This window comes from Macaca thibetana, chromosome 18 (assembly GCF_024542745.1).
Source record: "Macaca thibetana thibetana isolate TM-01 chromosome 18, ASM2454274v1, whole genome shotgun sequence".
In the NCBI taxonomy this organism is placed as follows: Eukaryota; Metazoa; Chordata; class Mammalia; order Primates; family Cercopithecidae; genus Macaca; species Macaca thibetana.
The window spans coordinates 62,813,378-62,841,092 of record NC_065595.1 but is presented as its reverse complement, the minus strand read 5'-3'; the positions used below and the strand labels follow the sequence as shown (position 1 = coordinate 62,841,092).

The 27,715-nt window shown below is 43.0% G+C and overlaps 2 long non-coding RNA genes across 2 annotated transcripts; both read left to right on the top strand.

Moving 5' to 3' along the window:
* Positions 1–1,334: 1,334 nt before the first annotated feature.
* On the top strand, positions 1,335–26,000 carry LOC126941187 (uncharacterized). Its single transcript, XR_007721127.1, has 3 exons — positions 1,335–1,369; positions 3,620–3,727; positions 25,943–26,000. It is a non-coding gene; the product is annotated as an uncharacterized LOC126941187 (long non-coding RNA).
* Positions 15,460–18,203, top strand: LOC126941190 (uncharacterized). Its single transcript, XR_007721130.1, has 3 exons — positions 15,460–15,548; positions 17,648–17,765; positions 17,909–18,203. It is a non-coding gene; the product is annotated as an uncharacterized LOC126941190 (long non-coding RNA).
* Positions 26,001–27,715: the final 1,715 nt, after the last annotated feature.

Below are 27,715 nucleotides of genomic sequence, written 5' to 3'. Positions count from 1 at the left end.
TTTGTTTCATAAGAGCAGCCTCAGTGCTCTGTGAAAGGTGGCACCATCTTCTTTTCCATAAACATTAACCATGCCATCTACTATGAATGGCAGAGATTTTTCAGTTCAAGTTTCTGAGGACTGCAAACAAGTATCAAAGAGCCAGATGTTTCTTTGCATTACACTAGTTTTATTACTCTGCCTTTTGCCTTACACACTTAATAAATACAATTTTCTACATTTCTATGGTGTTTTAAATTTACAAGACCTTTATATGTATCTTAGTTTATTTATCCCTTGTGATCAGCCCAGAAAATTATGGTCCCTACTATAATTTGTATTTTATATGTGAGGAAACTGAGTCTTACAGAAGTTAAAAGACTTGGGCCCCAGCCTCCCATTCTGGTAATTACCTCATTACGATGCCTCTTTTATTGTTTCTACTCTCCAAATATTTTGTTATTATTTATTTATTACGCATATCACTTTAATGAATGAAATGATTCTATAAGGTTTACTGTAAAAAAGAGCAGTCCCTTGCACTGCCTTTTCATTCTAGTTCTGGCTATCAAATGTCTAGAAATGTCTTAGTGTATTTTGTATTGCGATAATAGAATACCACAGACCGCGTAATTTTTTTTTTGAGACAGAGTTTCGCTCTTGTTGCCCAAGCTGGAGTGCAATGATGTGATCTCAGTTCACTGCAACCTCCGCCTCCCGGGTTCAAGTGATTCTCCCCTGCCTCAGCCTCCCGAGTAGCTGGGATTACAGGCATGCACCATCACACCCGGTTAATTTTGTATTTTTAATAGTGACGGGATTTCTCCATGTAGGCCGGGCTGGTCTCAACCTCCCGACCTCAGGTGATCCACCTGTCTAAGCCTCCCAAAGCGCTGGGATTACAGGCGTGAGCCACCGCACCCAGCCTCAACTGCGTAATTTTTAATGAACAGAAATTTGTTGGCACACAGTTCTAGAGGCTGAAAGTCCAGTATCAGATGTCAGCATCTGGTGGTGGTCTTCTTGTTGCTACATAACATGGTGGAAGGTGCCACATATTGGAAGGGTCAAAAGACGGTGAGAGAGAGCACAAAAAGAAGTGAACCCATTCCCACAGTAATGCAGCGTGAGTCCATTCAGGAGGCTAGAGCCCGCAGGACCTCACAAACTCTTCTTAAAGATCCCACCTCTTAATACTGTTACAATCACAATTACATGTTAACATGAGCTTTGGAGGGAAAAACATTCAAATCATAGCAGAAGGAAACTAATCTCAAACTTTCAGCAACAACTGTTGGTCTTCATCTTCCTATCACTAATAGCACACTTACACTGCTATTTCTTGATTTTTCGTTTTTAGGTACCATCTGCTGACTTCCCACATCAGAAGGTAAGGACTTAATTCTTCGCTGCCTCCTTCCATGTCCCCATCTCCTACAAATGTTACTTGACCACCTCCCATACTCCCATTACATATCCCAATTTTGAGTACATCAATATTCACTGATTACTATGACTCTAAATGCTAGCCACTGCTGTGTAGCTGAGCCATACAGTATACGATGATGACTTTTCCTCTACTGCTAACTTTGTATTTTCACTGGGGTTAGTAAATGTCAAGTATTTGCCTTTGCTTAGTTTTCTAAGCAACATATATTAGCATATTTCTAAATTTTCCCATGGTCTAAATCTCCTCTCAATACATCTGATTTTCTCTCAGTCTCTTCACGGAATGTCTTCTTTTAAGTTCTTTCACTTATTTTGGTGGAATGCTTTCTCTAGTATCTTTCTGGGAAAGGGTACTCAGAGATCAATGTTTTGAGACCTTGAACATCTGGAGAGATCTTCATTCCAGTCTCATATCTAATCAAAATTTGACTGGAAAGAGAAATCAAAATACAAATATCATTTTCCTGTGAATTTTTATATTATTTTCTTTTATTTGCATACAATGTAGTCATTAAGAAGTCCAGAACCATTCTAAGACCTGTTCCTTTCTAAGAAATCAGATTTTTTTTTTGGCAAGTTTCTTTGTTTTGTTTTTGTTTTTAGAGATGGTGTCTTCCAACATGGCACATGTATACATATGTAACAAACCTGCACATTGTGTATATGTACCCTAGAAAATAAAGTATAATTTAAAAATAATAATAATAATAATAAAAGAAAAGAAAAAAAAGAATTTTCCCTGTAACTGGGGCACAAGACCCTCTTAAGAATAAAACTTTGGATCATTTCACAGTAATATGACTGTATTAAAAAAATAGAGATGGTGTCTTGCTCTGTCACCCAGACTAGAGGTGTAGCCTCAAACTCCTGGGCTCAAGTGATCCTACCCTCCCAAGTAGCTACAACTATAGGTGCACACCATTATGCCTGGGTAAGTTTTTTTTTTTTTTTTTTTTTTTGAGACGGAGTCTCGCTCTGTCACCCAGGCTGGAGTGCAGTGGCCAGATCTCAGCTCACTGCAAGCTCCGCCTCCCGGGTTCCCGCCATTCTCCTGCCTCAGCCTCCCGAGTAGCTGGGACCACAGGCGCCGCCACCTCGCCCGGCTAATTTTTTGTGTTTTTAGTAGAGACGGGGTTTCACCGTGTTAGCCAGGATGGTCTCGATCTCCTGACCTAGTGATCCGCCCGTCTCGGCCTCCCAAAGTGCTGGGATTACAGGCTTGAGCCACCGCGCCCGGCCTCTGGGTAAGTTTTAAAATTTTTTTGTAGAGGTGGGGTCTCACTATACTGCCTAGGCTGGACTCAAAATCCTGGCCTCAAGCAATTCTCCCACATTGGCCTCCCAAAATGCTGGGATTACAAGTGTGAGCCACCATGCCCAGCCCTGTTGGGAAGTTTTTAAGATCTTTTAAGTTCTTCATTCTTCACAATGATGTACCCTAAAGTCTTACTATAACTATTCTTGGCACTTTGTGTGCTCTTACCATCTGAAAGCTGCTTTTTTTTTTTTTTTTTAATTGAGACAGGCTCTTGCTCTGTCACCCAGACTGGAGTGCAGTGGTGCAATCACGGCTCACTGTGGCAGCAAACTCCTGGGCTCAAGTGATCATCCCACCTCACCCTCCCAAGTAGCTGGGACTACAGGTGTGTGCCACCACACTGAGCTAATTTAAAAATTTTTTTTGCAGAGATAAGGTCTCCCTATGTTGCTCAGGCTGGTCTCAAACTCCTGGGCTGATGTGATCCTCTGGCCTCCCAAATTGTTGGGATTACAGGTGTGAGCCACAGTGCTGGGCCTGAAAACTCTTATAGGTCAGTTTCAGGAAATGGTCTCAAATCATTTCTTTGTTGTTTTCTCTATTATGTTCTGTACTCTCTTCTCTTTCAAACCCTTGTTATTCATTTGTTGGACTTTCTGGTTTGGTTCTCTAATTTTCTTATCTTTTCTCTTTCGTTTTATTTTTCTGTGTCTTTTTTTTCCTATTCTCTGAGAGATTTCTTAAATTTTATCTTCCATCTGTTCTAGTGAGTGCTATTTTTTCTTTATCTTTCTGGTTTTTTTTTTGAGATGGTTCACTGCAACCTCCGCCTCCCAGGTTCAAGCAATTCTCCTGCCTCAGCCTCCTGAGTAGCTGGGACTACAGGCGCATGCCACCACGCCTGGCTAATTTTTGTATTTTTAATACACACAGGGTTTCACCGTGTTAGCCAGGATGGTCTCGATCTCCTGACCTCATGATCCACCCGCCTCGACTTCCTAAAGTGCGGGGATTACAGGCGTGAGCCACCGTGCCTGGCCTGTGAGTGCTATTTTTTAAATGTTCTTAATTGATTCTAAGATGTATGTTTTTCACAGTTTATAACCTCTGTGGTCAGAATGTATTGCATAAATAATGAACCGTGACAATGACCATTGTTCAGGTACCAGTCACAGCGTCATTGCCATTGCTTCTGCATACACAAGCTTGCCGTCTCCTCAGTTGAGTTATATGCATGGTTGATGCCACACATGTTGATACTACATATCAGGAAATGCAACTGAAGGCAGTAAAAATGTCAAATCTTTTGGAATAAATGAGTAAACTTTCAAAGCAACAAGGAGTTGGTATGACCGATTTGTGCATTGTACAGGATTATCATTGAAGCATTGAAACTTAGTTTGTCAGAAGATTCCTGCAGACCTTGGGCCAACACAGCATGACATTCAGTGATGCGATTCAATGGAGAAAAGCGAAATGATTATTTAAGTTAAATGAAGCCAAATTAAGTGCTAGCTTCAAAATTTGAAAATTGGTATCAATAGCTTAGAAAAAAAATCTCTGACACTAGTTGAACAATTGGCTAAAATATAATGCATCATCAATACTCTTAATGACATGGAGAAAGATATTAAATGGGGAAAAAACAATGTCAATAATTCTGAGCTGGTTTCAGAGAACTCACACTTTAAATGTGAAGATGTTTATGAATTCCTTAGGTAAAGTGTTTTGCTTATTTTTTCTTTTATATAAACAAGCAATGGTGATATTTCATACATTTATCTCTAAGTAACACTAAAAGACTTTTTCAATAGGCAAAACTTGTAAATGTTAAGCAGTGTCATACATTGGTTAGTGGTTTTCTTTTGTTTTTTTGTTTTGTTTCTTTTCTTTTTTTTTTTTTTTTGAGGCAAGATCTTGCTTTGCTGGTCAGGCTGGAATGCAATGGCATGATCATAGCTCACTACAGGTGTTTACCACCACACAAGGCTAATTTTTATCTTTTAATTTTGTAGAGATGGCATCTTTCTCTATTAGCCAGGCTGGTCTTGAACTCCCAGGCTCAAGCAATCCTCCTGCCTTGGCCTCTTAAAATGCTGGGATTATAGGAGTGAGCCACCATGCATGGCTTTCTTTTTTTAATGGTACAGAAAATAATGGGATGTCTTATGGTTACAGGCATCTTAAATGTGGGTACTTCAATTTTTTAAGAGTTGGGTTGCTAGGAGCGGTGGCTCACACTTGTAATACCAGCACTTTGGGAGGCCGAGGCGTGTGGATCACAAGGTCAGCAGTTCGAGACCAGCCTGACCAACATGGTGAAACCCCGTCTCTACTAAAAATACAAAAAAATAGCTGGGCGTGGTGGTAGGTGCCTGTAATCCCAGTTACTTGGGAGGCTGAGGCAGGAGAATCACTTAAAACTAGAAGGCGGAGGTTGCAGTGAGCTGAGATTGTGCCACTGCAGTCTAGCCTGGGCAACAAAAGCAAAAACTCTGTCTAAAACAAAACAAAACAAAAAAGAGTTGGGTTTTTTCCTGAAAAGTTTTTTGGTGACATCTTGTTTTTGTTGCATGGATAAAATATTTGTTCATCTCTGTGAGAATGTTCCTGAATTTTTTTAAGTTTTTACTTTTATGGATAGCCCAGGTTTCCTCTGAATTGATTTTTCCCCCCAACTGATGTTTAGAACTACACCTTTCATATACGAAACTCCCCCTCAGATGTCTGATCATCCTTGGCTTCCTGTCGTTGCATAAAATTTAACTACTAAAAAGCTGTTTGAATACTTTGCATATATGGAAGGGAGCTTAGGCTTGCTTGGAGGCTGAGCTTCTTCAGTGAGGACCCTTCCACACCCTCAGTTTCAGGATTTTTAGGTATTTTTCTCTCATGTTGATCGTCTTCCCCAGAAGAAAAGAAAAATATTCGATTTCTTGCCTGTGGGGTTTACACCTGACAGCAAACATTCAGGAAGCAACTTGCACACACCCCCACCCCCCAACAAGGTGGGACTCACTCAGCTGAAGGTAAGGGAGGGTCCTAAGGATGTACCTGCCCTGTTCCATTCCCTCCTTTATCTCTCTTCCAGAATGGCACTGCCTTGCCATTTCCCTGGCTGCCTTGTGCTTCCCGTGGGAAACCGAACTGCCTTATGGGGAGCAGAGTCAGCTCACCACTCTTCCTGCTTTCGGCCTTTGCTATTGTCTTCCCTCCTGTACTCTTTGTTCTGTGTGTTTACAGCTTTTGTTTGTCCCTTTGCCATAATTTCAGTCATGTTTCTGGAAGGAGAAGCAGTAAATGTGTGTGTTCAGTCCACTGTCCATCAACAGAATCTCCTCATATTCCCTGGCTGATTGGCATATTTTCAAATTAAGTTGCGTAATTTGCTTTAAGGTCAATATTTTTAGATGATTATTTTCTTTTTTTCCTCCTCACTTTATTCTCTCCAAGGCATAATCATTTTATTTTGTTTAACTTCATTTTTACTTTTATGAGACAGAGTCTCACTCTGCCGCCCAGGCTGGAGTGCAGTGGTGTGATCTCAGCTCACTGCAACATCCACCTCCTGGGTTCAAGCAATTCTCATGCCTCAGCCTCCTGCGTAGCTGGAATTAGAGGCATGCCCCGCCACGTCCAGCTAATTTTTATATATTTAGTAGAGACAGGGCTTCACCATGTTGGCCAGACTGGTCTCAAACTACTGAGGTCAAGTGATCCGTCTGCCTCGGCCTCCCAAAGTGCTGGGATTACAGGCGTGAGCCACCACACCCAGCCTTAACTTCAGTTTTATTTGGTGAGAGAAAAGAAATTTAGTTTTGGAAAATGGAGAAAGGAAGGCATAGGAATCCAACTTTGAGAGTTAGTTCATTTAACACCCACGCAACCCCAGCACGACAGGCACTAGCACCCGTTCCATGGGGAAAGGCCAGGAAGGTTCCACAGTTGGCTCCTGGCTGGGCGAGGCCCCTAAATGGCAGACCCGCGAATGCGCTCAAACTCCACCTTGGAGGCTCCTCCTTCTTTGCTGAGAAAAGATGGGAAGTACCAGAAGCACGTGGTCAGACGTCTTTGCTATCTTAGACGGGATCCTTTTTTAAGCCATCTTCTAGATCCTTCCTTTCCTTTTACAGCTGTGGCAGAACACATTTCCTCCTTCCCACCTCCCTCAACCTCTGGGCCCTTCCTCGGGATCTGTCAGCCCCCGCCACCCTCACCCCTAACACCCGCCAACTGTAGATCGACAGTCTCGGCTAAGAGCCTCTGTTGGGAAATCACTGAAGGATTCTGTTTCCCAGCTGACAGCTGGAAAGGCTGATGTGGGTCATTTGCAGTGATAAAGAGAAATGAAAGTCAGCCTGCCCCGGAAGCCTGAAAGGGGCGTTGGTTCTGATGATAAACGTTAAGGTGAGCTGGGTCCGTGAGGCCTGGAGCGGGAGTGAGAAGAGAGCAGAGGCCGGGCCTGAGGGGCGTGGCCCTACTTTGCTGCTGCAGGACGCAGGGCTCATCCACAACAGGGGTCAGTGAGACAAGGCACGCTTTGTCCGACTCTGGAGTGGGACAAAGGGCCGCTGGTTCATTGGATAGGGAAGGACTGCCAGCTGACTTGGAATTTCATGTAAACAACTGATCATTCTTCAGTATAGATATGGCCCATGAAAAATACGGGACGTACTTATACTAAAAAAATCTTATTACATATCCAAAATTCAAATTCAGTCGAACGTCATGTATTTTTATTTGCGAAATCTACCACCCTTAAGTGGGGGGGCAGATAGGAGTAGCCTCCAAAGATAGTTATTACTATAAACCATCTCGAAGGATTTTTTTTGAAACAAAATCTTTGGAGGATGCCAAATGTGACAGCTAATTTTAGGTGTCAAGTTAAAGAACTGATAACACATTATTCTGGAGTGTGTCAGTGAGGGTGTTTCCGAGGAGACTGGCGTGGCAGTCGGACGTGCCTAAGTGGGGAAGATTTGCACCATCCAATTGGCTGGAGTCTACACAGAACAAAATCAGAAGAACGGCAAATTGGTCTCTCTCTCTTCCGGAGCTAGGAAAGCTCTTCTTCTGCTTTTAGACTGAACCCCAGGTTCTCTGGCCTTTGCACTCCAGGACTTGTACCAGTGACCCTCGGGTCCCGAGGCCTTTTTCCTTGGACTGAGCCATATTACTGGCACCTCAAATTCTCCAGCTTGTAGATGGCCTCTCAAGGGACTTGTTAGCCTCCATCACTAGGTGAGCCAACTCCTCTAACATGTCCTCTCTCATCTATTTATCTGTCTATCCATCTACCTATCAATCATCTATTAATTTTGTTTCTCTGAGCAACTCTGACTAATACAACAAATACAAGTTTTGAAAACAGGAATAAATCTGCTCAAATTGAAGCAGTTATAAGGGGCCTCTCTCCCATTAGCCTTCTCCCAGACTCCCTTTCCTGCAATGGCTGAGGCTCCCCAGCCAAATGTAAAAATGCACTGAAGAACAGGCAGCAATGGGAGGAAAGCGGGGTGATTGTTGGGTTATTTCTGCAGCCCCCTTAGGAAAGTCCTGCCATGCCCCTCAGTGGAAATCCTACAGTGAGAGTTGACCAGCTTTGGAGGAAACAGAGGCCTCCTCTGCAGCAATGCACAGCGTGAGCACCAGGTGGCTGGGTGACATCCCTCATGGGAACTGGGACTCACGCAGCCAATACAGGTTTTCAGTTGGTTTGGTCCTCGAAGAGGCCAATGTGTAAGGTTTTGCAGGCCTTCTTTGGTGTTTGGAGATCTGACAGATCAGCCACGAATGGGCATGTAAACATGTTCACTGGACAGGAAGCATGGAGAGAAAGAAATATGTGCCTTCTGATACCGACATCATTTATGGAGAACAGAATGGTGTGATTTAGTACATGATGCATGTTACTTCTGATACTTACTAATTTAAAAACATTATTTGTAATATATGACAAAGACTGAAGACTAATTCAAAACTCAAAGGAATAGGAAAAAATAGAACTACATGTGGAATCCTTTAGTATATTTATAATAATACAAATTAACCTATCATACCAATGGATCCTATAGCAGCAAGGGAATCCTTGCAGCTCTGGATAGTATATCTTGAATTAAACTGATATCTACTTAATGAGATTTTGCAGTGTAAAGCATATTAGGGACAGCAAATAACATTTTGCCCTGATAGATCCAGGAAAGACAAAAAGAAAGATCATCAATGTAAATGAAAAAAGTGTAATGTATCTGATAAAACAGCACAAAAGATAAAACTTTTGTTTTCTGTCAAGCAGAATGATCTTTAGCCCAAGTTGAATGCTCTCAACACAGGCAGAGAGAGCATCTAACTGCTTAAAATGAGAGCAGGGATGGCTGTTGGCTTAGCTAGATGGCACCCCAGAGTCCTGAAAGAACTTGCAGATGTGATCACAGGACCATCTGAACCGGAGAAACTGGGGGGAATGGAGAGACAGCAAAAGAAAGGAGATGGGTAAATGAGTTCCAGATTTTCCACACAACAGGAAAGGTGGCTTACGGGTCTGTGTGCCGGTTACATTTAATGTTGAGCTTCAGGAAAACTCGGGAACAGATGATCGAAGGGGCTCTGTGCGCATTTATTAAAGAAAGTAATGACTGCTAGGCACTCTCATGAGTTCCCTGAAACCTGAGCTTGTGCCAGACAGCCTCGTTTCCATGCCGTAGCACTCCACTGGACGAGCAGGCAAATATCATAGTCAGAAATGACTTATTTCAGCAAGACACTTAGCAAAAGTCTCACGTGACATCCTTGTGGACCGAGGAATGTGGACTGGTGGTTGCTTTGCGACCACATTTCAGGGGACCCACGCAGGGTCCTCCTTATGCCCGTGTCACTACACGAAACCTCAGTCACAAAGGTGCAAGGGAAATAAAATGACTGTCACAGAAACAATGGCTAATGAACTTTAAAAAAAACTAATGACTTATTTTTAAAAATTTTTGTTTTTCGATCAACAGAACTAAATTTATTCTCAGTGTTATAACTATGGAAAATGGAAAAAATTGCTACTTCTTACTTTCTTATTCCTTTTTTAATTGAATATATTTAAGGTGTAGAGTATATTTTCAGATACTTACCTTTTTTTTTTTTTTCTGTGAGAAGCAGAGCCTCACTCTGTTGTCCAGGCTGGAGCATAGCAGTGCAACCATGGCTCACTGCTGCCTCCAACTCCTGGGCTCAAGTGATGCTCTGGCCTTAGCGCCCCTGAGTAGCTGGGACTGCAGACATATACTACCACATCCAACTAATTTTTTTTTTCTGTAGAGACAATCCTCTTGCCTCAGCCTCCCAAGTAGCTGTGATTACGGGCACACACCACCATGCTCAGCTAATTTTTAAATTTTTTGTAGAGATGGGGTCTCACTATATTTCCCAGGCGTGTCTTGAACTCCTGGACTCAAGCAATCCTCTGCCTTTGACTCCCAAAATGTTGGGATTTCAGGCGTGAGCTACTGTGCTTGGCCAATATACTTATCTTGACATGCATATACATAGTGAAGTGGTCACTATGGTCAAGTAAATTGATATATTGGTACGTTATCTCTATAGCTACTTTTCCACTGTGTATGTATATGTGTGTGTGTGTGTGTGTATGTGTGTGTGTGATCAGAGCACCTAAAATCTACTGTCTTGTCAAATTACCAATATAAAATAGAATATTAACTGTAGTCCTCATGTTGTACATTAGATTTCTAAACTTATTCATTCAACAGTTGTGCAACTTTGTACTCTTTGACCTATATCTTCCCATTTCGACCCTTCCCCTCCCGGCCCCCTTCACCTCTGGTATCCGCCCTTTTGCTCTCTGGTTCTACATATTCAATTTATTGAATTTAGTTTTTTAGATGTCACTTACAAGTAAGATCATGCAGTATTATCCTTTTTTCTTTTTTTTTTTTGAGACGGAGTCTCACTCTGTCACCCAGGCTGGCGTGCAGTGGCACGATTTCAGCTCACTGCAACCTCCGCCTCCCTGGGTTCAGTGATTCTCCTGCCTCAGCCTCCCAAGTGTCTGGGATTACAGGCACATGTCACCATGCCTGGCTAATTTTTTGTATTTTTAGTAGAAACGGGGTTTCACCATACTGTCCAGGCTGGTATCATGCAGTAATTTTCTTTCTGTGTCTGGCTTATTTGACTTAGCATAATGTCCCCTAAGCTCATCCATATTGTCACAGATGGCAGGATCTGCTTTTTTAAAGGCTGAGTATGTATTCCATTGTGTATCTATGCCACAATTTCTTCATCTAGTCATCTATCAATCGATACTTTGACTGTTTCAATATCTTGGCAATTGTGAATAATGCTGCAATGGACACGGGACTGCAGATGTTTTTGCGAGGTGGTGCCAAAAGTATTTTCCAAGGTTACCTGCTACTTGCTGTGACTGATTTTGTTGTGGGCAAAAACCATCTTATGGAAATGAATCAGTTCAGATTAGGAGCATTACAAAAGCTCAAAATACCCATGGCTTAAATAAGGCAGAAGCTTATTTCTCTCCCAGAGAAGTACAGGGGCTAAGAGCCCATGGCTGCCATGACAGTTCTGTGAAGGCATTTCAGGGCTCAGTCCAACTGAGGAAACAAGACCAAGAACACTCTTCTCTCCCAGACTCCAGAGGAGAGAAGTCAGCTTATTCTTCCTCTGTAAAGATCTTTTATCCCAAGTCAGATGTTAAACACAGAGTGGAGCTGGCAAAGAGCACGTCTTTCCCCCACGAGGAGAAACGTGGAATCTTGGGCTGTCACTTACATCTCGTTGACCTGAAGTTGGTCTCATGGCCACACCGGGCTGCAGGGGAGGCTAAAAAATAAAACCTAAAAATTGAAGTTCTATTATTAAACTGGAAGGGAAAAGAAACATTGGGAGGTAATTATCAATCCTTGCCACAACAACGTGAGGGCAAATTAGTCTCTACATGTATACTGTCCAATATGGCCACCACCAACCACATGTGGCTACTGAACACTTGAAATGTGGCTGCTCTGCTGACACGATCATTCCACAATATGTGCTTGTCTTGAAACATGACATTGTATCCTGTAAATATATAATTATCATTTGTCCATTAAAAACACAAGAAGATTTTTTTTTTTTTTTTTTTTTTTTTTGAGACAGAGTCTTGCTCTGTCCCCCAGGCTGGAGTGCAGTGGCACAATCTCAGCTCACTGCAAGCTCCGTCTCCTGGGTTCAGGCCATTCTCCTGCCTCAGCCTCCCGAGTAGCTGGGACTATAGGCGCCCGCCACCGCACCCGGCTAATTTTTTGTATTTTTTTTTTTTTTTTAGTAGAGACGGGGTTTCACCGTGGTCTCGATCTCCTGACCTTGTGATCCGCCCGCCTTGGCCTCCCAAAGTGCTGGGATTACAGGCGTGAGCCACCGCGCCCGGCCAAGAAGACTTTTTTTAAAAAAGAAATGCTGCTGGTCCAAATTGGGATGTGCTGTAAGTATAGAATACACACAGGATTTCAAAGTCTCAGTATGATAAAAAGAATGCAAAATATTGCTCAGTTTTTATACTGATTACATATTGAAATGATACTATCGTTGAAATAATACCCAAATATACTGGTTTAAATAAAATGTTATTTAAATAATTTCATCTGTTCCTTTTTACTTTTTAAAATGCAGCTACCTGGGCACAGCGGCTCATGCTTATAATTCCAGCACTTTGGGAGGCTGAGGCAGGCACATCACTTGAGGTCAGGAGTTCGTGACCAGCCTGGTCAACATGGTGAAACCCCGTCTGTGCTAATAATACAAAAATTAGCCAGGCCTGGTGGCAGGTGCCTGTAATCCCAGCTACTCGGGAGGCTGAGGCAGGAGAATCGCTTGACCTGGGAGGTGGAGGTTGCAGTGAGCAGAGATCGCACCACTGCACTCCAGCCTTGGTGACAGACTGAGACTTCATCTCAAAAAAATAAAATAAATAAAATAAAATAAAATGCAGCTACCATAAAACTTCACATTATACGTGTGCCGCACATTATATCTCCATTAAGCAGTGCTGCTCTAGAGTAACCTATAGTCTTCTGAAAGACTCCAGGCTTGGCAAGTGGGACAGAGATGGGAAATTCAGCAAGAGAACAAAGAAAGAGAAACAAAATAGTTTCAAAGAGGAAGGAAGGGAGAGAAGGAGAGAGGAAAGAAGAAGGAAGAAAGGAGAAAGGTGGGAGGGAGGGAGGGAAAGAAGGAGGGAGGGGAGGCACCAAGGATGATTAAGTCATGGATGAGTTCTAGACCACAAGCTTGACTTCCCCAAAGGAGTGGGAGGAAGAATGTGAGGAGATCCAGGGATGCAGAAAAGGTGTTGAAAGATGGCTTCATTGAATGAACCAAAAGGAAAATTGCATTTTTCATTTTCCAGGCCTGGACATAAAGGTCTGAACCCTGGGGACTGCACATAGAAAATCCAGAACCAGGGCCCCAGCACTCTGGGGCGCTTCTGGGAGCTGTCTCAGTACCTCTATGTACCTGTCAGTTGTCTACCACCCTGACTCCCCTCAAACTCAGGCAGTGGCCACAGAAGACGCTGGCAGCAGGCAGAGCAGGGAGCCCTGTACAGTAGTCCTGGTGCCTTGTCACAGGTCCCAAAGTGCCTTTACTGGAAGGCTAGGACTATTGCAGCTGCTGCACAGTCCCTGGGGACTGTCAAACATAAGCCTGGCCCCACAAGAAAACTGGGCCACACATGAAGAATGCAAAGAACACTCTTCTATCTCCCAGAGCTCCAGAGGGAAGAATCCAGTTCACTTTTGCTTTTAAATGAATTAAAAAAAAAAAATCTCAAACCAGATGTTAAGCACAGGTAGAGCTGGAAAAGAAAATGAAGATTTGGCCATCATCTGGAGAATTTAAGCTGGATAGAGAGCGACCCTAGATCTGCTGTGGGAACTAATTGATCTTGGTGAGTTATTCACATTGATCCAAAAAGAAAACAGAGAAAAAAGGGCTCCGCCTTCATTTTGAGTGTTGATATACAGGGAGAGGAATCCAAAGGTCTCTTTGTTCCTGAATAATATTTTCACCAACCATCACTCCCACTTGTTAAGCGCAAATGGAGCAAAACATATTGTTAAATACTTTGTGTCATTAGAGGAAAGGGATGCTTTCACTGCCCCTGGTTTTTGTTTTTTTGTTTGTTTGTTTTTTTAAATTATAAAGGCAGTGTCTTGCTCTGTCACCCAGGCTGAAGTGCAATGGCATGATCATAGCTCACTGCAACCTGGAACTCCTGGGCCCAAGTGATCCTCCCACCTCAGTCTCCCAAGCAGCTGGAACGACAGCCATGTGCCGCCACGCTCAGCTAATTTAAACATTTTGCGAAAGGTGAGATCTTGCTATATTGCCCAGGCTGCTCTCAAACTCCTGGGCTCAGGCGATTCTCTTGCCTTGGCCTCCTGAACTATTGGAGTTACAGTCATGAGCCACCACACCCAGCCCAAACAATTTTATAATAATAAGTTTTATTATCATTACTTTACTTTAAAGGCAATCCAGCTTTTCTAACTCGAAGTCTTTCTGTTGTAATTTAATAACTTTAAAAAGTGTTATTAAATATACTTTTCAAAGATTTGAACTTTTTGAGAAAAGTTTTCAATTTAGATCCACTGGAGTTTGTATTGTACATTTCAGCACATTTGTGTGGCCATATTTAAATAGCCATTATGTTTTCTTTTACTCCTAGTATTAGATAGTCAGGAGGCTTTCTACCAACGTCAGACACCTGCTAATGAGTTTTGCTGATATTTAGAGTGAAATAATTACGTACAAAACATAAATGTGGGTAACTGAGGAATTACTACCTGCACAATGAGCTGACAGCGGGTGGAGCGTGAAGCCTGGGGAACTCATGGTTACTGCCAGGCAGTAAGCAAGTAACCACAGTGACTGTGTGGACGTTTTCCACCTGGGAAATGGCCCAAAGAGCAGTAATTCCAGAATCCTCTCAACCTGTTCAGACAGTTGGGGTGGAAGGTTTATGACGCTATCTGACTCCTATCTCACTTGGAGTGTGAATATGCTTGTGTCATGACTCACAGGGTTAATTTCCTTTTGAAAGGAGGCTTGTGGGCACGGGCCAGAGGCAATCGCCTTTGAACAACTGCTCCTTTGGCACGTTTTGCTAATGAAGAAGAATGAAGGCTGCTATTATTTAATAAGGATTTTTTTTTGACTTAAGGTTCAGTCCTTTCCATTTTATGGTTTTGGTTTTTCTTTTTCTTTTTTGTGAGACAGAGTCTCACTCCCTTCGCCCAAGCTGGAGTGCGGTAGTGCCATCTCGGCTCACTGCAACCTCTGCATCCTTGGCTCAAGTGGTCCTCCCACCTCAGCTTCCAGAGTAGCTAGGACAACAGGCACCAACATGCGGGGCTAATTTCTAAATTTTTGGCAGAGACAGGGCTTTACCATATTGCCCCGGCTTGTCTCCAACTCCTGGGCTCAAGTGATCCACCCCTTCTGCCTCCCAAAGTGCTGGGACTCCAGGTGTGAGCCACCATGCCTGGCCACATTTTGTGGTTGTTATTTGGCAGTAAAGCTGGAGCCACTTTGTCCCCTAGCTGAAAGTAGCTAAGCGGTGATACTAACTCTCTTCTCTGAGTTGGGAAATTCCTGCAGCCTACAAAAGCCTACTGAGGAATTGTCAAGTCAAAGAGTTCTAGAATGCCTAGAACTAGACCTAGTCCAGCTGGTCTTCAGTCCAGCTTGTTTCTCAGGTGAGGAATCTGACCCTCAGAAAATAATCAGATACCTGATGCTCACTAGTGGCAGAGCGTTGCAACACCCACTCCTCTCCAGCTCTCTCTTCAGGGACAGAGAGGTATCATTCTTATTTTTAATGAAAACAGGTGCATATATTGTAGATAGAATTGTTAAAATATTTAATTGTGTTAATTAGATATGCACTTTTAAATATTAAGCAATAGTTTGGTTTCAACCCGCAAGCCACACAAAAATACAGAAATCCTCCATCTCAGGCCCTCTTCCCTGGTTCCTCCGCCGTTACAAATAGGTAAGCCATTCCCAGGATTTGAGCTGAAGTGTAGGGGAGGAAGGAAGCTGTGTGGCAGGCGGTGGAGCTGATTATAGGGTTAGACGTCGCAGAACCAGAACCCGTTTCTCTTCATTCCCAGCTCAGTCATCTTTTACACATTTTTTTCTTTCTTCCTTCCTTTCTTCTTTTTAGAAACAGGGTCTTGGCCAGTCACAGTGGCTCACGCCTATAATCCTAGCACTTTGGGAGGCCAAGGAGTGTGGATCACCTGAGGTGAGGAGTTGGAGACCAGCCTGGCCAACATGGTGAAACCACGTCTCTACTAAAAATACAAAAATTAGGCCGGGCGCGGTGGCTCACGCCTATAATCCCAGCACTTTGGGAGGCTGATGCGGGCGGATCATGAGGTCAGGAGATTGAGACCGTCTCTACTAAAAATACAAAAAATTAGCCGGGCGTGGTGGCGGGCGCCTGTAGCCTGAGCTACTCAGGAGGCTGAGGCAGGAGAATCGCTCGAACCCGGGAGGCGGAGCTTGCAGTGAGCCAAGATGGCGCCACTGCACTCCAGCCTGGGCGACAGGGCGAGACTCCGTCTCGGGGAAAAAAAAAAAAATTAGCCTGGTGTGGTGACAGGTGCCTGTAATTCCAGCTACTCGGAAGGCTGAGGCAGGAGAATTGCTTGAACTGGGGCAGGGGCGGGGAGGTTGCAGTGAGCCAAGATCGCGTCACTGCCCTCTAGCCTGGGCAACAGAGTGAGAGTCCACCTCAAAAAAAAAAAAAAAAGAAAAGAAAAGAAACAGGGTCTTGCTCTGTTTGTTACCCAGGCTGGAGTACAGCAGCACACTCATGGCTCACTGCAGTCCCGAGCTCCTGGGCTCAAGCGACCCTCCCGCCTCAGCCTCCTGAGTAGCTTGGACTATAGGCATGTACCGCCACACCCAGCTGGCTTTAAAAATTTTTTGTAGAATCATGGTTTTGCTATGTTGCCCAGGCTGGTCTCAAACTCCTGGGCTCAAGTGGTCCTCCTATCTTGGCCTCACAAACTGCTGGGACTACCTGTGCACACCATCACATCTTGCCTTCAACAACTTTTAATCGTTCCTTTTACTAGGGAAGTAATAAAATCCCCCTCACACTACTGGTAGGTTGGTTTGATTTCTTTTTTTTCTTTTTCTTTTTGAGATGGCGTCTTGGTCTGTTGCACAGACTGGAGTTCAATATGATTTTGGCTCACCGCAACCTCCACCTCCCAGGTTCAAGTCATTCTCCTGCCTCAGCCTCCCGAGTACCAGAGACTACAGGCATGCGCCACCACGCGCGGCTACTTTTTGCATTTTTAGTAGAGACCGGATTTCACCATGTTGGCCAGGCTGGTCTTGAACTCCTGACCTCCAGTGATCCGCCTGCTTTGGCCTCCCAAAGTGTTGGGATTGCAGGTGTGAGCCACTGCGCCTGGCTGGTTGGTTTGATTTCTATCAGACATATTTTAATTCCCTACATTATTTAATGTATAAATGTAGAATTTCCTGTTCTTTTTAGTGAAAGAAGTTCAGGTCTTCAGGGTATAATGAGATAGGAAGGCTTAGTCATCTAGGGAAACTATACCATGTACTTATAATGATCTTTTTAGTGTTGGGATTAGGGTTGCCAGATAAAATACAGGATGCCCCACTGACTTTGAATTGCTAAACAACAGGGACATACTTACATACAAACATTATTCATTGTTTATCTGAAATTCAAATTCCGCTTGGTGTCAGGCATTTCTTTTTGCCAACTCCAGCAGCCCCAGCTAGGAGGTGCCGCGTGAGCTCCTCTCCCTAGAAGTCCTCTTACCTGCTGTGAGCTGAGCAATTTGCCAGGCTTGCTTTGGGAGCTGGCTTGAAGTCATTTGGATTTGATGACTTTCTTTCTCCCTTGTGCAGGAATCCACTTACCAAGATGACAGGAGCAAGTGGTTATCAGAGCCTGCTTTCTAGAAATTCAGTTAAATAAGCAGCCCCCGTCTCTTTTTCTGCAATTTCAGTCTTGGAGAAGGGATTGGTAGTTAAAGTCATTCCACCTCTTTATTTAATAATTCTGTTTTGCATACCCTTTACTGGATGATCATTCCTTAGAGAGGTTTGCAGTCAAAAGCCCTGTTCTTTATTATATTAAACATCATAGAGTCCCATGTTTTCCTTAAGGAATATGTGAACAGGAGAGAACCGTCCTGTTGAAGAAGCCAGGACTCAGAGCATTTCTGCAGACTGAGTCTGGATCCTTTCCTTCAGCCTCCAGGAATACTGCTGTCTCCACACCCAGGGTGGTAATCCAGGCAAGGGCTCCAGTGTGTGGCCACCCTGCCACCTACTACCTGTGTGTCCAAATGCAGTGACTCAGCTTCTCTGTGCCTCTCTTTCCTCTATCATTTCCACATGTATAAAATGAGGATAATGTTGGTACTCTAAGGATTGCATCAATTAATAAACAGCACTCAGTAAATCTGTTAACCAATCAGTAGATCATGCCTTACATGCTGGGCACGTTCCCTCTTCTCTCTAGACTGCAGTGACCCCAACTGTGAAGTGGCTATAGCTAATCCACTTGGTCTATAGGATTTGTAAAGGAACATGTTAATAACCCTCAAGTGACTGCAGAGAATGAGGCCATTCTTTTCGGGAAAAATATAGATTGTTTATCATCAGGGATGAATACTTAAAAGAAAATCTGGGAATTTTTTTGTAAGTCACGAAGAAGGGTATGGGAGGGGTTGCACACTTTTGAATGGGAGTGCTTCTCTGGGAACTGTAGGGAAATGGGTGACACAGAAGTACTAGGGGTTTTGGAGCTGTTCTGAGTGAACACACAGGTCCAGTGTGGCTACTTGGGGGCAGGGCCCCTGGAATTTATACTGTTTTGCCTGCAAAGCTGATTACCCAGCTGCCTCTTCTTTTCTCACCTCCATGATATTATCACCAAGCAACTGACAACAATTAAATCTGAGAACTCAACAGCCACGCACTAAGATAAAAGACCACTGCGCTGTTGTGTTTCAATAGGTATTTAGAGAGAAGTGGGAAACTTCAGGATTAATGAAATGTAGATAATGTCAAGATATGGCCAAAACACTGAAGCACTAAATTAGGAAAAGAGCCTTATGCAAATATTTGGTACCAATGTCTGCTTTATTTTTTTACATTTTTTAGTTTAATTTTTGTTTTTTGATGCAGGCTAGAGTGGGCTCACTGCAGCCTCTACCTCCCAGGCTCAAGCTATCCTCCTACCTCAGCCTCCCAGGTAGCTAATTTTTCTGTGTTTTTTAGAGGTGGGGTCTCACTATGTTGCCCAGGTTGGTCTCAACTCCTGGACTCAAGTGATCCTCCTACCCTGGCCTCCTGAAGCACTGAGATTACAGTCATGAACCACCGAGCCCGGCCAATGCCTGCTTTAAACAACAGGAATAGTCACTTATCAAACCCTTAGAATGGGGTGGGTGTCCACCTGGAGTAAAGTCTGAGTAAGGATGGTTTTGAAAAGCTCCAGGGGTTAACAGTGACTAACTTAACGTATTTGAAGTCCCATACTTTCATTACATTTTAGTGGAGACAAATTGGAAGCTGGTCCAAGAAACTCACTCTATATTCTTTGCAGTGTGCTGCATGTTTATATAAACTGTGTGGTCAGCTGTCCATCATGCTCATTCCTTGGTATGCATTCATTCCTGATTACCTCCTTTTGTTGCTTTATTGGTTCTGATTTGAAGTACCCTCCAGATATTGGATCTAGATAACTCTTGGGATCAGATGGCTTTCTCCAGCCACGAGAGTCAAGAGGATAGTTTCAAGAGTGGCAAGTGTACATAGCCCCTCTTGCATTGCACAAAGTTAGCCAAATTTATGTCTTTTCCATGTGCACCATGTGAGGTGTAAGTTGGAAGGATGAGTAGACTTGGAAATAGAACTGCAGTGTGTTGGAACCCGCTCATAAGCATGTCGGACATCAGAGAGGTTGGAGCCCTGCAGAAGAGAATTGTCATACTCAAATGTTATTGTGAAACCACAGGAAGACAGCTGACTAGGCTGACTAGGCAAGAAGCCTAGTTCTTCTATTACTGAGCACGTGACCTTGTTGGATTATTTTAAGTCTTCAGAATCACAGTTATAACACCACCCATCCTGACTTCCTAAAGAACAAGTGAGCCTGCACACATGTGGAGACCATAAAACCCTGTCCAAACTCAATGCATGATTGAATAAGCACATGCTTATGTGAGCATATTGTTTAGGTTTAGTTTGCCCTGGAGGTTGTATTTATGATATAGTCTCCAAGGGCAAGAAACCATGTTCCACTATATGATATTCATGTGTGCTAACTATGAATTCTCTGGAAATGATTCTGTTATTATTACCAAAGGACAAGTGCTATAAGAGAGTTTTATAAAAAACAAACTTGAAGTCTGTCATCTCTATAAAACATTCTTATTTGGGTAAGCAGAGAGGCTTACACAGGTTTACAAATGATTTCACTATCAAGTCTAAAATTAGTGACAGCATCCAAAAAGATCTTTGGTGTCTTTCCAAACTGCTCCAAGCATTAGACTGTCCCGAAGGGAGTGTTCCATTAAATCATCACAGAGCTGGCCTATTCTCTGTACAGTCTGGGGTCTGTTCTTTGTAGAATTATGACCTTGTCAGGGCATCCAGAGGTGAACAGTTTCTCAGATTCTGACTCACATTAATCAAATTCACAAGAGAGTGGTATATAAAATAGAATATCAATTGATTGATTAATTACTATAGACTATCAATTAATTGATAGAAATATTGACAAGATGGATACTCATGTTTGCTGATGAACACATTCATTCCCTGAAGGCAAATCCACGAGGAAATCTTGTTAAAATATTAAGGCTTCCTGCAGAGCGTGAAATCAGAATAAATTTCCGATTCAGCTGGAACCTCCATTTCCAGCTCAGGTGATCCCATCACACTGACTGGTGGGGCCTCCCTCCCGCCCTGTGAGGTTGCTAAATGAGTTGACTAGGTCAGGGTCAGAATTGTTAAGATAAAGAAATAGAAGATTAAAATAACAGAAAGCATTGTGCCTAGCAAGAGTAAGATTTGTTTCATGAAACTCATTTTAATTTAGATAGATAGATAGACAGACAGACAGACAGACAGACAGATAGATAGATAGACAGATAGATAGATAGATAGACTGATGGAAGTATTGGGTCCTATGTGAAAAAAATAATGTGTTTCTTACAGTGACTGCTTTCCAAAAAAATATGTGAACATCACTGCTTTACAGATGCTAACATCTTTTATTTTTAAGTAAATATTTATTAGGTGCCTATTCTGTAATCTTATGGAGATTACAATGTAGGGGAGAGATTATGAGAGAGATGAAAGACAGGCAATAAACAAATACTGATACCCTTTTGGGTGCCCTACCTCTTTTTCTAGTCTGATGCCTCCAGTGGTATATTTGCTCTTCCTACTGATAGAGCTTGGGATAGACTCATCCGTTCTCCTGTCCTAGGATTATGCTTGGCCTTTGAACTGGCCTGTGCCCTGGCAGGTGATCTCTTAGGATGGATCGGTGCACAGAAGGGGCTGCTTTCAGCCACCATCTGCCTACTGCCTAGTTTTCCTTTTCCTCCTTTTTTTTTTTTTTTTTTTTTTTTTTTTGAGATGGAGTCTCTCTCTCTGTAGCCCAGGCTAGAGTGAAGTGGTACAATCTTGGCTCACTGCAGCCTCCACCTCCCAGGTTCAAGTGATTCTCCTGCCTCAGTCTCCCGAGTAACTGGGATTACAGGCACACACCACCACACCTGGCTAATTTTGTATTTTTAGTAGAAATGGGGTTTCGCCATGTTGGTCAGGCTGGTCTTGAACCCCTGACCTCAAGTGATCCATCTGCCTCAGCCTCCCAAAGGGCTGGAATTACAGGTGTGAGCCACTGCACCCAGCCTCCTTTCCCTCTTTTAACTCTTCGTTGTTTATATCACTCACCCACCTTCTTGAAATAGCTCTTTTTTTTTTTTTTTTTTAACTCTGTCTAAAGATAATCAGGCAAAATATCACATAAATGTACAATTCAAGGGCCTGAATGACGAAAACTACAGTATGCAAGAAGCTGGAAGAAATACTGAAAATTATATTTTCAACTTTCTTACTTTTAGATGAAGAAACTGAGATTCAAGAAGGCTGTGACTTGCTCAAGGTCAAAGTCATCCAGTAACAGATCTGACACTAAACCCTGGATCTTCAGACCCCATGTCCAGTAGTACTCTGTCATTCTGCCACACAGTCTATCAAAAAGAAATCTGTTCAACCTGTGGAAGCAGATTACGAATAAATAAATACATAAAAGAAATCTGACTTTAGAGAACACCAAGAATGCTTCCTTCTCAGGTTACTGAAGATGCATCATTATCCTGTGTTGTCATTCTATATCAATAACAGGCATGGAGAAAAATGATTGAGATATTTTCTTTTTTTTTTTTTTTTTTTTTTGAGACGGAGTCTGGCTCTGTCGCCCAGGCTGGAGTGCAGTGGCCGGATCTCAGCTCACTGCAAGCTCCGCCTCCCGGGTTTACGCCATTCTCCTGCCTCAGCCTCCCGAGTAGCTGGGACTACAGGCGCCCGCCACGTCGCCCGGCTAGTTTTTTGTATTTTTTTTTAGTAGAGACGGGGTTTCAATGTGTTAGCCAGGATGGTCTCGATCTCCTGACCTCGTGATCCGCCCGTCTCGGCCTCCCAAAGTGCTGGGATTACAGGCTTGAGCCACCGTGCCCGGCCGAGATATTTTCATGATGAAAGATTGAAGGAGCACCACTGAGATAAAAAAAAATTTAAGGCAGCCTTGCATTTAGTCTTAATAAATATCCAACCTAGGAACTGATTTTATTTATTAACCTTTTCATTCACTCAACCAACCAACACTTATTGAGCCCTACTATGAACCAGGCAGTTTCTGAGTGCCAGTGGTTTATTAGTGTTTATTAGACAACCAGTCTCTGCCCTCAGGAAGTTTTATTACCATGATGGGGGGAGGTGGATGGGTATAGTAGACACAAAGATGCTCCACTCAGATCCCCCTTTAAGGAAGAACTTGTTGCCCAGCTATGGGGCGTGGTCAGCAGCAGACTCCAGCTGTCAGTTCCTTCAGGATCAGCCTCAGTTGCGGGCTGCTATTTTGCCCTAGGTCATGCCCTTCCCAAGGCAACCCTCACCCAGTGGTTACACAAAGCAAGAGTCCTGGTCATTTCTACCCAATACGGACAACTCTGATGAGCAACATTTGCTCTACAACTCCCTGCCAAATTGGCCAGTGCTTTGTCAAGCCTGTATCTCCATTCAACTTCACCCTCTGCTCCATTCTGCTTCTCCCATATCTTCCTTTCACAGGTGCTAAGCCTTAATAAATATCCTGCACCCCAGTATCTGCTTTCAGAGAACCCAACTTGCAACAGGGTGTGTGTGTATGTGTATGACTATTTTATATAAGGTGGTAAATGAAGACATTTTAAAAATAAAATGAGATTTGAGCATCTGAGCAGAAACCTGAAAAATGTCAGGAAGTAAGTCTTACAGATCTGAGGAAAGAACATTCCAGGCAGAGGGGCGAGTGAGTGCAAAGGCCCTGAGGCAGGGAGCATGTTTGGTAGATGTGAGGAACCACACAGGGCCATAGGGAGTTGGAGCAAAATGGAGAAAGGAGTTAGAACATGAGATGGAAAGGGCATGTAGTGTGGAGTGGGGAATGTCACTGTCCCACCACTCAGGGCTTTGTAAGCTATGGTAAAGACCCGGTTTTTACTCAGAGATGAAAGGGTAGCTTCGGAGGGTTTTGAGCAGAGGATTGACGCGATTCAACTTATACTTTAAGAGTTTCACTCTGGACAAAGGTGGAATCAGGAAGGTCTGGTGGGAGGCTATGGTGATAATTCAGTATGAAGTAAAGGTGGCTTAGATCCAAGTCAAAGAGCAGGTGGTGAGAATCAGAGGCTGAATATGTGTTGAAGGTAGAACCAGTATGGATTGGAAGTGAGGCATGAGAGAAAGAGAGCGTGGGTAACTTCAAAGGTTTTGGTCTCAAAAACGGAAAGGAAGGAGTTGCCATTTGCTGGATCAGGAGTTAAGTTTGGGACATGTTATGTTTGCAGACAGGATCTGTTATGTTCCTAATTAATATAACTTATTATCCAAAGGAGGAAAACTTTTAAGAATAAAAGAGGATGTGGCAAATAATTTCTGTGGTGTAAACCAGGATTATCCAGGGCCAACCAGAGCATATGACCCTGGGGTAACCCAGGACTCAGGAAAGGGCCCTGTAGCATGTGCTGGGAGAATGGGACTTACACTGGCACTCGGTCATTGGTGTTAGTAGGTGTATGGCCTGAATGTATATGTTCACCCAGAATTCACATGGTGAAATCTAACCCCCATGGTGATGGTTTTAAGAGGTGGAACCTTTGGGAGGTAATTAGGTCATAAGGGCTGGGTTCTCACGAATGGGATTAGTGCCCTTATGAAAGAGGCCTCAGGGAGCTTCTGAGCCCTTTTTTGCCTTTCTGCCATGGAAGGGTTCAGCAAGAGGCACCATCTATGAAGCAGAGAACAGGCCTTCACCAGACACCAAATGTGCTGATGCTTTGCTCTTGGACTTCCCAGCCTCTAGAACTGGAGAAATAAATTTCTACTATTGATAGGCTGGGCTCGGTGGCTCACACCTGTAATTCCAGCACTTTGGGAGGCCGGGGCTGGCAGAACACCTGAGGTCATGAGTACGAGACCAGCCTGGCCAACATGGTGAAACCCTGTCTCTACTAAAAAATACAAAAATTAGCCGGGCGTGGTGGCAGGCACTTTAACCCCAGCTACTTGGGAAGTAGAGGCAGGAGAATTGTTTGAACCCAGGAGGTGGAGGTTGCAGTGAGCCGAGATCTAGCCATCGCACTCCAGCCTGGGGGACAAGAGCGAGACTTCTCTCAGAAAAAAAAGGAAAAAAAAGGCCGGGCGCGGTGGCTCAAGCCTGTAATCCCAGCACTTTGGGAGGCCGAGATGGGCGGATCACGAGGTCAGGAGATCGAGACCATCCTGGCTAATATGGTGAAACCCCGTCTCTACTAAAAATACAAAAAACTAGCCGGGCGAGGTGGTGGGCGCCTGTAGTCCCAGCTACTCGGGAGGCTGAGGCAGGAGAATGGCGTAAACCCGGGAGGCGGAGCTTGCAGTGAGCTGAGATCCGGCCACTGCACTCCAGCCTGGGCGACAAAGCGAGACTCCGTCTCAAAAAAAAAAAAAAAAAAAAAGGAAAAAAAATTTCTACTCTTTATAAATTATCCAGTCTAGGGTATTTTTTAATAGCTGCCCAGACAGTCTAAGAGGAAAATGTTTTTCTCTACTCACTTTGGTTCAATGGTCAGAGGCCTGAGAATTAAGTAACAATGAACCGATTAACAAAAGAAAGGACAAGGTTTATTTACACATACATGTGAGAATACTCAATAATGGGCAACTCCCTGAATACTAAAAGGTAAAAGGTTTTGGTTTTTTGTTTTTTACTTTTATTTTAAGTTCAGGGGTACAAGTACAGGTTTGATACATAAGTAAACGTGTGTCATGAGGGTTTGTTGTACAGATTATTTCATCACCCAGCCATTAAGCCCAGTACCTATTAGTAATTTTTCCTGATCCTCTCCCTCCTCACACCCTCCACCCTCCAATAGGGCCCAGTGTGTATTGTTGTTCTCCTCTGTGTGTCCATGTGTTCTTGTCGTTTAGTTCCCACTTATAAGTGAGAACATGCAGTATTTGTTCCTGCGTTAGTTTGCTTAGGATAATGGTTTACAGGCTGCATCCACTTCCCTGCAAAGGACATGATCTCATTCTTTTTTATGGCTGCAGAGTGAAAGGTTTATATACCAATTTAACAGACAGGTGGAGTGGGGTTTGGACTCCACGGGAAAGTAGGGAAGGTTCGATCGGGCCTTGTGATGATAACGGATAGCTAAATTATCACTCGCTGATGCTGGGATGAGTCTTCTCACACTTCTCAAACTCCCTCAGAGAGGGGTCATAGAAGCTGTAATTCAGGAGGCTCTGCCTAAGTTTAGATAATGTTTCTCTCTGTGGCTGCTGATTGTGAAGACGTTTTGAGTTTAAAGTAATTTTCATACCATTTTGGTGGACTGTTAATTCCTTCCTTTCCCCCATTTAATACTTCCCCAGGTGTTTCACAAACAAGGAACTGGGTTTATTGCTGTGGAGAAAAGACACTGGTCGGGCCTTGTGAGGTAAGGATCTGCAAAGGGAAGGAACATACATCAGAACAAATATCATTAGCGCCAAAGACCTAACATAAGCACACTACACAGTATTTTGTCAAACCAATCTCCTAGTCTTGGGCATGAGGGGTATTTCTATGGAAAAACAAAGAAAAACAAAGATTAATGGTGAGAGCAGATGATAGACGCAATTTTTGAGTCCACAGTTCAGCCAGTTGAGATGATTTCTAGACACTGGGCTTGAAGCATCATTAGATGGTGGAGTGAAGATAGCAGTGGCAATCTGACAGATTTCTCAGTTCACAGGTAACTATTTTTGTTGATGGTATAGACATTAGAGTCACAGTCATGGTTACTTCTCAGATCAGATCATGGAAGATGTGGGTGTTCTGGTGAATTTCCTCAGAGGCCCACACTGTTGTAGTGATGAGTCCTTTGAAGTTTATATCAAGTCACTCAACTTCAGTTTATAGGACTTTGGGCAAAGGAGAGCCACAAGAGAACCTAGACGCTCAGCAATCAGGTTTTAGGTCTCAACAACACCAAGTCAGGAAGGTGAGGGTAGGAATTGGAAATGTTAATTTGGAGCCTGATATTGAAGACAATTAGAAAAAATGAGAATTTGATAAAAATGTAGAAGACGGCAGAATTCGGTCAAATTTATAGGTAGATAATAAAACCTCAAAAGCAATGAACAAGACTAGAATATGATAATTCACAATGTTTGATGATAGTTTTCTATTGAAACATAAAATTTCTCTCAATCATTGTCCCTATTTTGATCAAAAATAATCAAAGTAAGATTATTCTTGTTTACAAGTCTAGTCTCATTAAGCTTGGCCTGATTATTTACATAAGTGCATCAAGAAGAGTAATTGAACTCAGAGACTTTTAAAGCTTGCTTTGCTGGAATTTTCTATACAGAATCACAGGTTGGACTTTTAAAAGCCTCTTGAAGCTAGGAAGTCAAGCCAGGAACTTCCTCTGAGACTTTGGCAATACCTATACATTTGGGTGAATGCTTCTCTTCTTGAGGTCCCCAAAATATCCTAAGCTTCTTGGACTTGCCAGGAGGTGACCTTATTTACTCTCTTGAGGACTGGAAACCTTATAAGTCAGATACCAGGATGGTTTTTCCAAGAGGACTTTGTAAGCACTGGCTCCATAAAGTCAACTTTAGTTTTTAAAACTGTCTGGTAGAAGGGGGAGGGGGTGGGAAGGAGGCTGGAGTTGAAAAACTACCTGTCGGGTCCTATGCTCACTACTTGGGGTGATAGGATCATGTGTACACCAAACCTCAGCGACATGCAAATTACCCAAGTAACAAATCCGCACATGTACCCTCTGAACCCAAAATAAAATTTTAAAAAACTGATCATATCTGATTCTATGCACATCATTCTTAAATATGACATACTAGTCAAAGCCTTAGTTATACAGCCAATGTTTCTAATCATGCCTTCTTATAAGAAGAACAAATTCTTATTGAATGTATGCAAATAAGTATGAAAATAAGAGTACTCATTGAGAGTTAATGAATTCTAGAGGGATCAGGCTGAAAGAAAAGAAAAACTTTTCATTTTTGTTACAAACATTTAATCTATGAAATTGTTACAAGTATAAGTAACTTATGAGAAAAGAGTAAGAGGTTCCCTAAATCCAGAAAATGGAATGTTAAAGAAACAGAAATGTTCCAAACAAAAGCCATAATTATCTT